Genomic DNA, 9,849 nt, shown 5'->3' with positions numbered 1-9,849 from the left:
GCCCCAGGAATCTTCGTGGAGTGGAGCCACTCCAGAGGATTCCAGGGGAGGAACGGATTGCCTCCCCCACCACGGATTCCCCACCAGAACGTATGGTGGGGAATCCGTACATCCCTAGCTGAGAGGCGTTTGTAAGATTTTCTTGGCTTTTCTTATCTGTGTGCATTTTAGGGGTGGACGAAAGTGACTTATCTGTCCTCGAAGCTTGTTCGCAGTGGGGGGGAGGCGCTTCGCTGCTCCCCCCGTGAAATTCAGGCCGGGGGGGGAGGCTTCCCGCCCCATAGGGAGCCGCCATTCGCGTTCCTTATTTGGTTGCTGTAGTCTACATAAATCTTTACGTAGACTACAGCAACCAAATAAGGAATGGGAATGGCGGCTCCCTATGGGGGCCGCCATTATCCGTACGCGCTTTTTTTTTTTTTAAGTCACCCGTGATAGGCTACGTGACGATTGACGTAGCCTATCACAGCTGACTTTGCAAATCTAGCCATGATAGGCTATGTTAATCGTCACGTAGCCTATCACGGGGGCGTTTTTTTTTTCTTTTATTGCAATGGCGGCGGCGGCAGCCGGTCGAAAGATCGGCTGCCGCCCCCGCCCAGGACGAACACCCGCCGAACCGCCGGCCGGACCCGCCGCCGGGAGGGACATTCGCCAAAGGTAACTCCCATCCCGGGGGGGGGGGCGGGGGGCGGGGGGGCGGAGAATTTCTCCCCGAAACTTGTTCGGGGGGCCGAACATGTTGGCGCTCGGCCCCCCGAAGTTTCGGGGAGAAATTCTCCGCCATCCCTAGATTGGGATGGACGAAAGTCCCTTACCTGATCCCGAAGCTTGCTTCGCGGTGAGGGGGAGGCGCTCTGTCCCTCCCTCCGAAATTCTGGGTAGGGGGGAGGCACCCCGTCCCTCCCCACCGAAATTCTGGCTGGGGGGGAGGCGCCCTGTCCTTCCCCGCCGAAATTCTGGCCGGGGGGGAGGCGCCCCGTCCCTCCAGCCACGAAACCTCGTCTCCTGCCAGGACGCAAATGGCGGCAGCCGTAGCCCCCGCCATTTGCGTCCCTGCAGTCAGCCATGATAAGCTATGTAAATCTTTATGTAGCCTATCATGGCAAAATGCAGGGACGCAAATGGTGTCTCCTACGCTGGACGCCATTTCTGGCTGCAGAATTGGATGTGGGGTTCTTGCACTTACTTTAGTTATAAGGTAGCCAAGGATGTCTGAGAGGGTCCTGTCTTTCATTGGACAATCATTTTTCCAGAGGGCTGCAGCATCCTCAGCTTCCTGCACTTCAGTAAGAACAGGGGAAGAAGTCATGAGCATATCCTCCCAGAAGGCCTTTTTTTTCAGAGCAGGAGGTGCAGGCAGCCAGGGAGACTCCAGAGTGATGAAGATGTGTAAGAGAAAGAAAACACACACAGCACCCTTGGCCACCTCACAATAATAAGTTTCACTCAAACACAACACCCAAAGAAATTTTATAGAAATTCCCAAGTACCATGAGAATAAGGCAGAACCATGGAAGCCCTTTCACAGGGGAAGAACACTTTTGGAAAATTGGAGGATATATCAGCACACTGATACCGAAAACTAGATGGGCGCATAAAAGTCTTTGGCCTTCAGCTTTGTCTTTCTAGCCTTCCAACTGCATTTCTTTCACTTATATTGTAGTCTGTTTTAAAAGAAAAATAATAATAACAGAACAAACAGTAAGGGGGGGGATATGTCTCAAAAGACACAAAATGTCTAGGTACTTCATGGGTTGACACCAAGGATGGCAGAGAATTCCGCCACGGATCTTGTTGAGAACTCCGTGGCAGAACGGCCTGCCACCCCTCCGCCCCCCCGCGGATCCCCCCCGGGATGAGACTTACCTGGGGCGGATCTTCCGGGCAGCAGCGGCTCCGGCAGCGGTTTCGGCGGCGGCAGTGGCGGCTGGTCTTCTGACCGGCTGCTGCCACCGCCATTTCCAGTCTTGTTAAAAAAAAAAAAAAAAGAGACGTGATAGGCTACATAAAGATTTACGTAGCCTATCATGGCTAGGTTTAAAAAAAAACAACAACGATGTGATAGTAAATCTTTACGTAAATCTTTACGTAGCCTATCATGGCTGGGTGGGTTTAAAAAAAAATAACAACCGCATACGCAAATGGCGGCTACGGCCGCCGCCATTTGCGTTCCTTATTTTTCATCGTCTTAGTCTACGTAAATATTTATGTAGACTATGAAAGCGAAAATAAAGGGGAATGCAAATAGCGTAGCGGGCACTATTTGCGTCCCTTTTTGATTCGCCGTTTTAGCCTACGTAAATCCGCCGCCATTTGCGTACGCGGGGTTTTTTTTTCCCAGAGCCCTCCGCAGCTGGAAATCTGGCTGTGGATGGCTCTGGGCTAGGCTGGGCCTGGCCGGCTGTTCTGCAGAGCTGCCGCAGAGCACAGCCGGCCATCGAGAATTCCGGGGGGAGGGACGGAATGCCTCCCCCCCACCATCAACATAATCCGCGAAAGGATTAGTCACTTTTGTACATCCCTAGCTGACACTCCCTAAGAAGGAATTGAAGCAGCATGGGTGGAGTTCCTAATTTTGGTGTTGGGTGCTTAGTTGGGCCTTTCACAGCAGGCACTTCTTGATGGCAGGACAAAAAGTTTGGGGAGGAGCTCTGGCAAATCCTCTGCAGGCAAAAATATCCCAGGTTTGGATCCCAGTTTCTGGAAACTACTGGTAATTCTCTCGACCACAGCTTAAAAGCAGTGGTCAAGCATTGACCCCCTTCTCACTATCGGGAGGCCATAATCAGACAGAAAAGGAACACATGGACTGAGGGCAATAAAAGCTCCACCATCTCTAGAAAGCCTGTGGGCTTTATGAGATTTAAGAGCTACAAGCAAGGGGGCAAGGAGGACTCAATGAACCAGGATACTTGAATCTCTGGTACTTGAACAAAATACGTGAACAAAATTACAGAAGAACTATCATAACCAGGATCCCAGCCATGGCTGGGAGGAAGAGTCCAAACAAGCCTGGAGTGATCCAGGAGGCTTTGCTGGAGGCTGGCGGGCAGTAGGGATGTACGAAAGTCACTTACCTTTTTGCGGATTCTGTTCTTGGTGGGGTGGGAGGTGCTCCGTCCCTCCCCCTGGAATCCTTGACAGGGGGAGAAGCGATCCGGTCCTCCCCCCCGGAATCCTTAACGGCCGGCTCTGCTCCGCGGTGGCTCTGCAGAGCAGCCGGCCAAGCAGGCAGGGCTGTCCGCAGCCAGATTTCCGGCCGCGGACTCGCTGGTGCGGATGCAAATGGTGGCCACCGTAGTGGCCGCCATTTGCATCCAGCCAGAGAGGCGTGATAGGCTACGTAAGAATTTACGTAGCCTATCACAACTAACCAAAACAAAAACAAAAACACACAGCGTACGCAAAGGGCGGCGGTAGGGATGGATGAAAGTCCCTTACCTGTCCTCGAAGCTTGCTTCGCCATGGGGGGGAGGCGCTTCAGTTCTCCCCCCGAAGTTCAGGCGAGGGGGGGGAGGCGCCCCGCCTCGCCCAGCTGAAATTCTGGCTGGGTAGAAGCGCCCCGTCTACCCGGCCACGAAAAAAAAGTAAAACAAAAAACAAAAAACCCACCCCCATGATAGGCTACGTGACGATTTACGTAGCCTATCATGGCTAGATTTCCAAAGTCAGCCATGATAGGCTACATAAATCGTCACATAGCCTATCACGGGTGACTTTGAAAAAAAAAAAAAAGCGCATATGCAAATGGCGGCGCCCATAGGGCGCCGCCATTTGCGTTCCTTATTTGGTCCCTGTAGTCTCCGTAAAGATTTACATACGTAAAGATTTACATTTACATTACTGCTGACTTTGGGGGAAAAAGAAAACGTACGAAAATGGCGGCGCCCATGCGTGCCACCATTTGCGTTCCTTATTTGGTCCCTGTAGTCTACGTAAAGATTTACATAGACTACGGCAAAAATAAAGGCAACGCTATTTGCAAATAGCGTTGCCCTTATTTTCGCCATAGTCTACGTAAATGTTTACGAAGACTACACATGCCCAAATAAGGAACACAAATGGTGGCACGCATGGGCGCCGCCATTTTCATACGTTTTCTTTTTCCCCCAAAGTCAGCAGTAATAGGCTACGTAAGGATTTACGTAGCCTATCATGGTGTTTTTTGAAAATCTAGCCATGATAGGCTACGTAAATCTTTATGTAGCCTATCATGTTTTTTTGGGTTTTTTTACACTTGGAAATGGTGGTGGCCAGGGACATTCAGCCAAGGTAAGTCCCATCCCGGGGGGGTGGCGGGAGGGGTGGCGGACCATTTCTCCACCAATTTCGGGGGGCCAAATGTGTTGGCATTCGGGCTCCCGGAGATTCGTGGAGAAATTCTCCGACATCCCTACAGTCAACTGTAGATGTGACACTATAATACTGTTATTCCCATTTCAGTATGCTTTTCCTATTTCAGTACTGGCACACAGCGATTACTCAGTTTGCACCTTCAGAAGTGTGATAGGCTGATCATATTGGTGCCATGAGAATTCTCAGACAGACGTCTGTTTAAGTTAATTAGGCAGCAAATTTCCTGAGGCAATGGCAGGCAGGTTTGGAACCCATTCACCCACGAAGCTTCTTGGTCTGAACTTCTCACTTCTGCCTATGAAGATGACAAGGAGGCAGACGTGCAGAGGGGTCTCCATAATTCCAGTGTTGCCCGGGGGCTAGATCAGAACTGAACCAGAAAGCCAGAAGAAAAGACAGACACTTCCCAGAAAGGGTGGGGGATCTGAAACAATATGCCCACCCCACTCTTTGTCCTACCCTCAAGGTTAAAGGGATTTGGAACAAGTAAATATGATGGCAGCGGCGGGGGTGGGGGGAATGTCAAAGCAGCTTTTCAAAGCAGGCCTCTTGAGCAAACAAATATTCCCTTATGTAGTAAATGTTTCCTGATCCCTTGAATAATATTAGAACTGTCTTTTTTTTTTTTTTTTTTTAATGACTCTGAGTAAACCAGAGCCAATCAGGGTAGACATGCAACGATAGAAATCTCCTTCCAGGCAAACTCAGTTTTATATATTGCCTTACAAGTCACTTTAGAGATTAATGTCATATGCTTTGCACGTCATAAAAGAAAATGGAGAAGAGTCTCCCACTTTGCTGCTAGATTTCTCCAAAGACCTTACGGAAGCTCATTTTGAATTTTTTTTTTTTTTTACTTATTCGTTACATTTCTATACCACCTAATTGCTAAAGATCTCTGTGCGGTTCACAAAGCAAAAAGGAAAACATAAAATACAATAAGAACTATAATATGAAAATGGTTTAAAATGGTATAAAACCAAAGTAAAAACCTGGGTAAAATCCAGCAGCAGTGCAAAGATCTAAAAATGAACTCTCACATTTTTCCCCAGGACTAAAAAGCCTGGGAAAATAAAGTGGTTTTCACCTGACAATGAAAAGACCACCACATAGGCACCAGGCCAGCCTCACTGGGGAGATCATTCCACAATCAGGCTGCCACCACTGAAAAGGCCCTGTCCTTAGTAGACATCCACCTCACCTTATACCATGGGGGAACCTGGAGATGGGACCCTGAGGATGATCCTTAGAGTCTGGGCAGGCATATATGGAAGGAGGAAACCCTTCAGGTAACCTGTCCCCAAGCCACTTGTAGTTTAATTATAGAACTTTGAATTGGGCCTGGAACCAGACTGGCAGTCATGCATAGGAATAGACAAGCCCATCGCCATCTGTGTCATGGGGAGCTCAACAAGCTGCTCCCCAACCCCAGCTTATGCAGCCCAGACCTGCTTGGCAAGCCTCCCAGCTTGCCCTGCTCACCTGCAAGCTATGTGAGCCACCCCTCCTCTCCACACCAAGGACTCCAGCCAAGCCCTTGTGCTTTATGCCCACATGGGTGTGATTGCTGAGTCGTTGGCACAGCCAGCACCCAGCCTCTCGCCCTGGCCTCCTCTAGAGGAGGTCCGGGCGACAGCACCGGGGTGCCGCCATCACCCTTCTTCCTTGTGCCAGCTGTCAAGGGCTGGGTGTGGGGAAGAAGGACTTTGGCAGCCAGCCCCCAAACTCTCACCCTGGCCTCCAGTGAGAGCACCGGGGTGCCGCCATCGCCCTTCTTCCTCGTGCAGCAGCCGTGGCGAGGGACAGGCTTGTCATTTTATGTAAGTGTAAGAGACTTATGGAAAACGACCAGCCTGTCCCATGCCACTGCCGCCGTAGCAAGGATGGGGGAAGGAGGAGAGGGGCTGCCTTCTTACCCTCTCAGCAACAGGCGGCTGGCTCGCTGAGGGAGCGGTTGCCCGCCCTGTTGCCTGACTCAGCACACCATGAGTCGGGCAAGAGCTCAGGTCCATGAACAGACATCCGGGGGCTGGGGAGCAGGTGCAAACACGCAACTTCTTGCCAGGCCTTGAGCCCCAACTGGACGCTCGCGCCATCCATAGCCATGCAGCTCATAAAGCACTGGCATAATACGATCAAACTGGCCAGTCATACTTCCCAATAATGGAGCACAATACCCCGTGCTGATTTCCTTTGCCTAGAAGCAATCCTCCATAGCAATCCACCATAGTGTCCTCTGTGGTTTGGAGTAGGGATGTTCGAAAGTCACTTACCTTTCTGCGGATTATGTTGATGGTGGGGGGGAGGCATTCCGTCCCTCCCCACGGAATCCTCGATGGGGGGGGAGGTGCTCCGTTCCTCCCCCCCGGAATCCTCCAATGGCTGGCTGTGCTCCGCAGCAGCTCCACGGAGCAGCCGGCCAGGCCCAGTCAGGCCAGAGGTGTCCGCAGCCGGATTTCCGGCTGTGGAGGGCTCTGGGAAAAAAACAAACAAAAAAAAACCGCGTACGCAAATGGCGACGGCTATGGCTGCCACCATTTGTGTTCCTTATTTTTGGCCATCTTAATCTACGTAAATATTTACATAGACTATGATGGCGAAAATCAAGGGGAACGCAAATAGCGTAGCGGGTGCTATTTGCGTCCCTTTTTGATTCACCCTTTTAGCCTACGTAAATATTTACGTAGACTAAGACAGCCAAAAATAAGGAATGCAAACGGCGGCGGCTGTAGCCGATGCCATTTGTGTACGCGGTTGTTGTTGTTGTTTTTAAACCCAGCTATGATAGGCTACGTAAATCTTTACATAGCCTATCACGTCATTTTGGTTTTTTTTTTACAAGCCTGCAAATGGCGGCGGTGGCAGCCGGTCGGAAGACCAGCCGCCGCAGCTGCTGCCGCTGGAGCTGCCGCCGGAGCCGCCACCACCCAGAAGATCTGCCCCAAGTAAGTCTCATCCTGGGGGGGGATCCGCGGGGGGATGGGGGTGGCAGGCCGTTCCGCCATGGAGTTCGGGGGGCCGAATGCACTGGCATTCAGCCTCACTGAGATCCGTGGCAGAATTCTCTGACATCCCTAGTTTGGAGCACCTTTTCCGCAGCATAGACTGGTATGTTAGCTACAACCCAACCTGCACAGAGAAGTCCTGCCTTCAGTGATCTCTGCCCAGGCAACAGGGCTGGCCCAAGTAGGAGTGCACGAAAGCCACTTGCCTGGTCTCTCAGCTTTTCACGTTGGGGGGGGAGGCGCTTCGCTGCTCTCCCCGCGAAGTTCAGGCCGGGGGGGAGGCTCCCTGCCTCACCCGGCTGAAATTCAGGCTGGGGAGGAGGCGCCTCGCCTCGCCCGGCCACGAAATAATAAGTTTTTTTAAAAAAACGCCCCCGTGATAGGCTACGTGACGATTAATGTAGCCTTTCACGGCTAGATCTGCAAAGTCAGCCATGATAGGCTACGTAAATCGTCACGTAGCCTATCACGGGTGACTTTAAAAAAAAAAAGCGCATACGCAAATGGCGGCCCCCATAGGGAGCTGCCATTTGCGTTCCTTATTTGGTCACTGTAGTCTATGTAAATCTTTACGTAGACTACGGCGAAAATAAGGGCAACGCAAATAGCGTTGCCCTTACTTTCGCCGTAGTCTACGTAATCTTTACGTAGACTACAGCGACCAAATAAGGAACGTGAATGGCGGCTCCCTATGGGGGCCGCCATTAGCCGTACGCGCTTTTTTTTTTTTAAAGTCACCCGTGATAGGCTACGTGACGATTTACATAGCCTATCACGGCTGACTTTGCAAATCTAGCCGTGATAGGCTACGTTAATTGTCACGTAGCCTATCACGGGGGCATTTTGTTTTTTTTTACTTTTATTGGAATGGCGGTGGCGGCAGCCGGTCAAAAGACCGGCTGCCACTCCCGCCCCTGACGAAGACCCGACGAACTGCCGCCAGGACCCGCTGCCCGGAGGGACATTCGGGAAAGGTAAGTCCCGTCCCGGGGGGGGGGTGCGGGGTGCGGGGGGGATGCGGAGAATTTCTCCCCGAAGCTTCTTCGGGGGGCCAAACACGTTGGCGCTCGGCTCCCCAAAGTTTCGGGCAGAAATTCTCCGCCATCCCTAGGCCCAAGACATTTTGATGCCTGAGTAGGCTGACCATATTTCCTTGAGACAAAAACGGGATATTGGGATGACAAAAACAGGACGGGGTTATGTAATGTCCCACCAGAGAGTTCTGGTGTAATAAAAAAATAGCTAACAGCCTGAAATATGAGTCTGAAAAGTCTGAATCAAACTGAATGTAGGGCAGAAAGAATCTCTATGGGCGGAAATAACTGGTAGAAATAACAGTAAGACTCACCCTCCTGGCTCCCACACGCTGAATGGGGCTTAGCGACCGCCTCTTGAATTCCCCGCCACTGCAGACAAGCAAGGGGGCGGTGTCTGATCGTCGCTGGCTCAAGAAGCCTGGCCGTGACTGGATAAAGGAAATGGAACTTCCTCTTTCGTCACCCTAGTAGTTTTACTGCACGCATTGTTTAGTATAGAGCCTTATGATAAACGTGTTCAGTTTTTTTACAAAAAATTAAAAACGGGACATTTATATTAAAACGACGGGATGGTTGGGAAATATGAAAAAAATGGTACTGTCCCATTTAAAACGGTACATATGGTCAGCCTATGCCTGAGGCAAAAGGCAAGATGGCACCCCTCCCCGCCCCCATGTACAGAAGTCAGCTGGGATGGTGTTGAATCTTACTTCAACATTGGCAGTGAGGTAATGTCCCCCACCACACCTGAGGCAACAGGTTAGTTTTGGTGAGAGGTGGGGGACAGGTTGTGTGGCCTGCACAGCTCAGTCCTCAAGTAGGGGAATAGACAGGAAGTTCAGGAGGCTGCCACTGTCCCCCAGCATCTGCCAGCTGAGATGGTTCCCTCACTCTGGCTAATGTTAGGGCCATCCCTGCCAGACGACTTCTCCTTTTACATTACTGCAATGGACATTGGAATGCTTTTAAAAACAGCCCAGAAACTTCAGCTGGTACAGAAGTGCTAACCAGGGCTGGGTGAAGCAAGGATATTACATGCAGAGGTGCTTTGTCACCTCCAGTGCCTCCCAGTCCATTTCTACACCCAATGTAAAGTGTTGTTTGCAAACTCAGTAGCTGCGAATTGCCTCTTCCCACATGCACCTCCCTGGCTGGGATGCCTTCATAGCATCCAGTTGCAAAACCTTCAACTGATTTCTCTTTCATGGGCCAAAATCTATACAAATTGACAAGTCATATTTTGCAAGGAAGTTTAGTCTGAAACATACTGTTTTACTATGAACCAAATCCAACACAGAACGTTGGTGCTTCTGTCATTACATATTCAAAACCAGAGGAAGATATCCATGCTGATTTGTGGGCTCAGTTCCACAAGCTGGGCACAGATGTAAAAGCAATAAATAAACAGACATCCAAAGTATTAGAACGAGGGGTCGTTCCATTAGACC

Source organism: Heloderma suspectum, chromosome 10 (assembly GCF_057233095.1).
Source record: "Heloderma suspectum isolate Gila_16-S chromosome 10, 16-S_ref, whole genome shotgun sequence".
NCBI classification, from domain to species: Eukaryota; Metazoa; Chordata; class Lepidosauria; order Squamata; family Helodermatidae; genus Heloderma; species Heloderma suspectum.
This window is presented reverse-complemented; position numbering follows the sequence as displayed.